This window comes from Diceros bicornis, chromosome 31, assembly GCF_020826845.1.
Source record: "Diceros bicornis minor isolate mBicDic1 chromosome 31, mDicBic1.mat.cur, whole genome shotgun sequence".
Taxonomy (NCBI): domain Eukaryota; kingdom Metazoa; phylum Chordata; class Mammalia; order Perissodactyla; family Rhinocerotidae; genus Diceros; species Diceros bicornis.
In genome coordinates, this window is record NC_080770.1 from 26,705,798 (window position 1) to 26,714,016 (window position 8,219).

Below are 8,219 nucleotides of genomic sequence, written 5' to 3' on the forward strand. Positions count from 1 at the left end.
TCCTCTGCAACACAGATGGATTATATTCCCAGCCTTCCTTGCAGTGAGGTGGAGCCATGTGAGTGAGTTCTGGCCAATGCAATGTGGGCAGATTGTAGGCAATTCTAGGCTTGTCCCACCTCCTATGAGGGATTCTCCATTCTTTGTCCCCATTTTGCAGCTGAATGGTGAGGATTCCAAGGACTTAGAGGACCTGGAGCCCCAAGATGGAAGGAGCTTGAGTCACTGAATGACCCATTTCCCCATGGCTAACCCATACTGGAGTCTGATATGAGAAATGGCCTATTTCTGTGTTAACTCGCTTACATTTTGGAGTTGTTTGTTATAGCGCTTAACCTCCTCTAACTGATATTTAAGTGTTACTGAGGTGGTTAGCATCAACAAAATATTTCCCTACTGACTGGTCTCCATAATTAAACACACATAGGAATGTCTTCTGTGCAAAATTGTGGCAGACAGGATTATATTTAATGCTCCTTTTTATTTCCTACAACAACCTCCTTTCATCCCTGATGGGGAAGGCTGCTGAAAGCAGTTTCCTTGGGCACAAAGGAATGTTTTATGATTATAGCAGAGGGCAAGTGGGTATCTGTGTGTATGTATATGTGTGTGTATGTGTGCTAAGCACTGAAACAAGCCTTTCCAACCATTATAAAACCTTAAATTTGGGGCCAGCCTGGTGGCGTAGTGGTTAAGTTCACATGATCTGCTTTGGCGACCAGGGGTTCGCAGGTTCGAATCCCAGGCGTGGACCTATGCACTACTTATCAAACCATACTCTGGCAGGCGTCCCACATATAAAGTAGAGGAAGATGGGCATGGATGTTAGCCCAGGGCCAATCTTCCTTGGCACAAAGAGGAGGATAGGCAACAGATGTTAGCTCAGGGCTAATCTTCCTCACCAAAAAGAAAAAAAAAAAAGAGAAGCTTAAACTTACCTTCCTTTCCCTCCTTATCTCTTTCTCTCTTTCCCCTACCCCCCTCTTCGCCTTCCCCATTCCCTTTTATTCTTTCCTTCCTTCCCTCCCTCTCTCCTTGCTTGCTTGAACATTTATTGCTACTCAATCTATGCTGGGCAGTAGAATCTACTGGCTTAGATTCTAGGTGTTCCAAGCACCAGGAGTCCTTCCTGTTCTTACTAGTAATCCGCAGGAGTCATGAGATCAATAAGAGACTTTTTTGGCAGCTAGAATCTTAGGAGATCTTATCGGTACAATTTCCTAATCCAAGCTTGACTCAGAGAGCAAGGCTTTCACAAGATTATATAAGCTTTAAAATTACAATAACTTCTCACTCTCATCGCAACACCATCCCCATCCCCATCCATATGTCAGGATGTGGGTGTAGGGAACATTACTTCTGTCTTGTGAGAACAGCATCATCTCCGTTTTTGATTTCCAGATAGGCTAAGATCAGACTCCCACAGCTTTTTACTCCCTCGATCCCACTGTGTCAGTGAGTCTCAATTATCTATATTTTGGAGAGAGACATTAATTTTTATAAGGAATCCTGAGTACTGTATCTGTATACACTGTATAGATAATTAAAAAGTATAGACTTGGAGCGGGGGAGTGACATGGCATGATGCCTTCATTTTACAAATGAGGTGGGGACTCTCAGATAAGATGAAGAGAGGTATCACATGTAATATAGTGAACAAGTTGCTGTTCTGAGTCTAGAACTCTGATCCTTTGCACAAGATAGTGGTGGACTTACGTTGTCCCTATAAAGGGACATAAGTCCTTTTCATTATTTGTAAAACAAAGACATCAGACGATGTCATTTCATTTCCCTGCTCAAAAATCTTTTGCTTTTCCAATATGTGTAGAGTACATAAACAGACCCTGAATAACTGCAGGGAGCCAAGCTCCCCTCTGCCCGTTAGGAGAGCCCATTCTGAACTCATGCTTGATCAAGACATAAATTTCCTTTATGTTAAGTTTCTGGGATTTCAGAGTTGGCATGATGCCTGTTACCAGGGCGTTACCTTTAAAAATCAGGCTGAGCAAGCTGGATTCTTTCTGACCGACGGTGGTGATTGAGTCAAGGAGCGGTCACGTGTTTTAAGCATCATCAATCAGAGCATCCCGTGAAACTCAGTATAACGTCTTCATTTTACAAATGAGGATGGGGACTCTCAGATAAAATGAGAGATATGGTATTTTAATTTTGGGAGGATCATAAGTTATAAAGGTAATAGAAGGTGGAATTGCTGCGGTAATTCTTGTCTCCTTATGAAAAGAATGAAGCCAACTCAGAGGAAAGCAGCTGGGGGATGGCGAAAGTGGGTTGTGACACCATTTGAGCCCCTGGAATCGTCTGTGTCTAAACTGCTAGGCTTTGCAGCTATGTGAGTTAATTAATTTTTTCCCGTTGAAGCTAGTTTGAGGTGAGTTTCTGTCACTTGCTGCTGGAAGAGCCCCGGCTAATAAAACCAGAAGCTAAAGTGCGAGTCGTGTGTAATTGCAGTGCTTTATGAAGTCATAGAGTTCTTTGATTTTTACCCTCTAAGAATTTTTATTTAATTAGCTGCACTGTGAAAAATTGAGTAACTGCTCATGAGGGGACCCTGATATTGGTGATCTCTGGGTTGATTTCATGAATCCTTTTCAATTTCTAAATCCTTGAGGGGCCTGCTTCAATAGCAACTCAATTTTGTGTCTTGATAGTTTGAGAGAACAAAATATTTCTATATTTCCTTAAAATGATCTGAGCCATGTTACCACCCTCGCAATTTTCCCCTAAGCTTCCCTTCTCTATTTCTCAAGCCCTTGAAGCAGCAATAAATTAAACTAAGCATCAATAAACACATTTTCCCTCAACATACATTTCTAGTTGCCCGAAGTCATTTCTCTTTGGTCTGTTGACGGGTAGCAGGCATGATTCCAGCGTGGAATACACTGTAGGGTTATTGATTTCTCTGTGATAATAGTAATAGAAATTTATTAAACTCTCACCCTATACTGGGATTGCGGCTTCCTCATAAAGATTACTTTCCCTTAAGAAGCACTCCTAGGCTTCTTGTGAATGTTCATGCTAGTTAAAGTTCAAATCCCTTAGCTTGTTTGAAGTTAAAAATTCTCCACAATCTCACCTGCACCTTTCTTTCCAAACTTATTTCTGTCTCTGTCCTTTAGTCAGATGGAATTGCTCGTGTTTCCAGAACATACATCTTGCATTTCCATTATTTTGCTTTTATTCATGATGATTCTTTTGCCTGCAGTGTCCTTTTTCTGGTTTTCCTCCATATGTCCATAATGACTCATCCTTCCAGGCCAAGCTGGAATGCCACATTCTCCACAAGGCCTGTCTTGATAACCTCAGTTGGAATGAATCTCTCTCTACTTGGAACGTGGCAGCACTTTGTATGTGCTCCTCTTTTATCAACCACCACACTCAACACAACGCTTATACAACCGTAACCTCCACACCTCCCACAGTCAACCATCCCAATCTAATACTCACCAGGACAATGACAACTGCCACCACTCTCCCTCCCAGTAGCAAAGCTGTGAAATGCCAGAGCTAGAATTCAACTCTAAGCTGTCTGAATCCAAAGCTGGAAGCTTTAACCACTGCGCTTTACTACTTTTTCCTATGGTACATAATTTGGTATTGATGAATATGTCTTGTTTTCAAGACTGGATTATAAACTCCCAAAAAGGAGGGTCTTCATTTAATTGATCTTTATAACCTTGTAAATGCTTAGTGGAGGACCAGGCAAGTGGTAGATGCTTAATAAATATTTGGATGGATGGATGAATGAATGAATGGAGATGTGCATTTCAGCAATGATGTATTTTTCAGGAATTGAAAATTATTTGTCATTGGTTTTAAAATGTGGGAAGCAGAAGACTCTCTTTTCTAATTGTATGTGATGTGGATATAATTATTAAATAATCTTTAACTGGGAATTAGAGAAGAAAACTCAGAAGTACAGTGGGTATAAGAGGAAAAATGGTGTAAGAATAATATTTGAAACAGAGAATCCATGGCTTAGATATGTAATTAATTGAGTTATGTGATAATTTAAATTAATGTATTAGAAGACTACATGGGGTTATAATAGACTATCATGTCTACCTATCCATCTATCTATCTAGTATCTATCTATCTGCTATCTATCTATCTATCTATCTATCTATCTATCTATCTATCTATCTATCTGTCTGTCTTCTTTCTATCTATCTATCTATCTATCTATCTATCTATCTATCTATCTATCTATCTAATCTATCATCTATCTTGATGTCCTCATTCAGGATATAAATCCCTTTTACTTTTACCGTAAACCTGCTGACCCAACAGATCAGTAATTCTCAACCTAATTTTCTGGCATAACATCTATATTGGATGACTCTTGTGAGAACAATTTCCAGTGGGCAGACCGTAATTCCACCCTTCTGTCACTCAGCAAAATAGGTCAGAAAGCTAGCAGTAAGAGTGATAATATTTGAATTGTTATAATCATGTTTAAATTCATGAAAAAAAGCATTTGATGATTTTGGCACTTCAACCATTACTGATAACAAATGGGTTGTGATTCTCTCTTCACGAGAATGGGGATGCACTGCATTTCAGAACTTCTGCTGTAAGCACTTTAAAGCCCAAGCAAGATCTGCTTTGTTCCAGGAAGATTCCTAGTAGAGTTGATGGTGGTGCCAGGAAGTTGAGTGCATTTCCATTGGTTGAGACTAAGTCTTAGGGCAAGATTTTGCAAGGTCTTTTCCTTCAGAGGTAGGAAACTGATCAAGGGAGGGTATTATATAAGCTAAAGACCTAAAGACAAATGAAATGTCACATTGGATCAATCAGTAAGTCATCTAGCCTAGAACTTTGCCCTAATGTGGATGTCAAGGTGTGGCTAGAAGGTTGGACTGCTTGCTCCCCATTACGGATAACATGAAATTGGTTGTAAAAATTTTAAGGGCAAGAGCTGGGCTTTATAATTCTTGAGTTTCACATTACTACCTAGAGTAATTATATATAGCAGGAGCTAACACTTATTAAAATTCAGCCATGAGATAAGCCCTGTATTGGGCCATGAATTCATTTAATTCTCTCAACAACACAATGAGGCAAGTACTTTTATCCACACTTTGGAGATGAAGCAGTTGAGGCTCCATAGCAATTCCCAATTCTCACGTCTAGTAAGTACATTGGATGAGAATGAGGGGCTGTGTGGGAAGGGTAGACAGGAAGAAATCCAGCCTCTCTGGAAGTGTTAGGAGATCCCAGACATCTGTAAGAAGGTACTTCTGGTGTGAAGAATAGATTTTAAAGTCAGACAGACCTGGATTAGAATCACTCACTACCTAGGTAACCTTTCTGAGAACCTAAGTCAAATACTTATTACATTGTTTGGCAGACATGAAACAATTAATAAATGCTAACAATAGTATAATTATTATTATTAACTTGAAGAGCTAAAAGGAGATCTTGGGTCTGTTTGGTACCAAGGTCTGCATATTTTTGTATTATGCTATGTGGACTCCCACATATTTTTTAAATGAATGGATCCTCCCTAATTTCTTTAAACCTATTTTCGTGGTTTTATTCTTTGTGTGTTTATCTAAAGCTGTAACCCTGGTGGTAGTAGAGTTTCAACTGAGCCCGAGGCTCAGAGTTTGATTTCCCTCACTGCAGATGGTCTCTATTTAGCTTTGTGATGGGTGTATTTTATTGATTGCTATAAAGGCTGCGTTTTAGAAACTGGATCCTTGGCTGTCAGTCAGGAACTAGAGAGAGGTCTCCTTGCTAACCTTTCTGCCTCCATAAATGCAGAGACTTGCCAGTCACCATTAAGACATCTTAATGAGTGAGTTTGGAGGATCCATTACATACTTTGCTGCTGATTCTCACTTGTCAGTTTGCTTTTTTGTTCCCTGTCAGGAAGTTTGAAATTCTGTGGTTATTAATCTGTGTGGGTAGTAAAACTTTGGTACTCTCCCATATAGTCTTTTGGGGTTTTAAGACAAATACCAGTTGGATTTATAGGCTGTAAAGACCCCCGCTTCGATTCTTCCATAAAGCAAAGGTAAATTGATATTGACTGGTCTAGACCTAGATTTGGTAGTTTGGAGAATAATACTCTTGAGTTACATTCTATATTTGAGTCTTTCAAAAACATTTCTCAAACTTGGAGAGACTGGAGGATTTTAAGATCTTGTGCTTAATTCTGGATTATTGATGATTGGAATATCTGCTTGGTAGACAGAGTAAGCAAGAGACAATATGGTGTAATGATGATGAGGAAAGATTTTGCAGGAAGACAGACCTAAATTCTAATCCAAGCTCTGCCAGTTCGGAGCTGTGCCACCTTAGGAAAGTATCTTAACCCATGAAAACTTGAGTTTTCTCCTCTGTAAATGGAAATAAAAATAGTATTTATCTCATATGGTTAACATGAAGATTCAATGAGAAATTCTTGTAAAGTGCTTTATATGATGCCTGGCTGAAGACAGCTTCTCAATTAGAAGCTATTGTTATGATTATGGATCAAAAGAGACCACTGTGTATCAATTACAATTCAGTACCAGTAACACTATATAAACGAACAAAGTCGCATCTACAAACGTAGAAGCTAGGCCTTCGAGCAAGTGCTAGATTAGTTTAGTTATAACCTATATTTTGTCCCTGTGTGAGCTTTTGACAATGGGAGTGTTTCCACAGGTAGTGTGACCAACAGTCCTGGTTTGCCTAGGACTGAGGGGTTTCCTAGTATGTGCGACTTTCAGTGCTAAAACAGAGAACGGCCTGAGCTGGTCACTCCATCACAGGTTCTGTTTCTCAGCTTTGCTGCGTCTTGGCCTGGGTGACGTTGCTTTTTCTATACTTTGGTTCTCTTCTCCAGCTTCACAACTTCTCCACAGACTTATATAGAAAAGGCAAAACAACCGCAGCATTTTTTTCTTTCATTTACCAGTTTTTAATTCTCCAAAGCTTATCCATGATATTTTTGTGTCTAATTATGATCTCATGCGTTTAAATGTATATGATGTGTTTAAAATAATTGTGGTTATTATTTTTGTTGATGCTCAAATGGTCCCATCTTTGACCAATGGAAACATACTCAATTTGGTTCCTTAATCTTTTTGACCTGGTCCATGACATTGGAAACAAGAGTTTCTAATAACAAGATGCCCTAAATCTAGATTCAGCCATTTCTCCAAGGACTGGTTTCCTTGTAGTGGGAGATGGTTTTTGGAGACCACAGTGTGCATGCTAGGAGTGCTCATTACTACTGGTTGGGTTATTGATTCTGGACCTTTACAGGGCCTAGAGAATATGTATTTGTAATTTTTAGAGAAAAAAATATCTGTTAGTCTTGTAATGATTCTTTCAGTTCAAATTTAGGATTACAGGGTTTTTACTTAATTTCTTAATCTTACATTGTATATTTTCATCCGTGATGAAAATCTTGGTGCTCAGTGACACCAATATAATAACTTATTAACTTTATCTCACACTACACAGAAATCAGTCTCAGAATAATAGTACCAACATCACTACCACCAATGATATGATAACTTAACATAGTTAAAAATTTTTTTTATCCTTCTTGTATATTCCACTAGGAATGAACAGCCAAGTTACTATGATTTAAAGTCATTGATAATTATTACTCTTTGGTGGTTATACCGCTAACTGTATATAGTTAGGCTCATTTATTTCATTAAAAATTTGAATTTTAGGACTTGCTTTTAGTTTAATTTTGTTTTATAATTATGTAAAACTTTTACACTGTTCCAAAGTGTAGTTTACAGTACAAGGTATTTTTTTAAGAATTCTAGCTTCAAATCCTATCTCTTTCAATCTATTCCTTCTTCTATAGGTAATTGTTTAAAAACAGGTTGACTTTTTTTCATTTTTAACATAAGCACATATATAAGTACATAAGTAAATGCACACACATATAAAGCATTTTATTATATAGTTTATTTTTTATTTACTCTTTCTCTTTAATCTCTTTTTTTGGTATTTTTTTCCTTTATTTTGGGAGATCTGTATTTTTGTTCTAATAGTAACCTTTATACTTAGCATATTTCTATAATACTCTTAGTCTCCTCTTTTTTTGGTCTATTTTATGTTTGTTTCTAACTATAAACAATATTAAAATTAGCTAGTAACCTTTTCTTTCTACTCTCCCTTTATATCAAGCATCTGATTTGAAGTAATATTCTTTTATTCTCAATTAATATCTATAAGACAATCAGTGA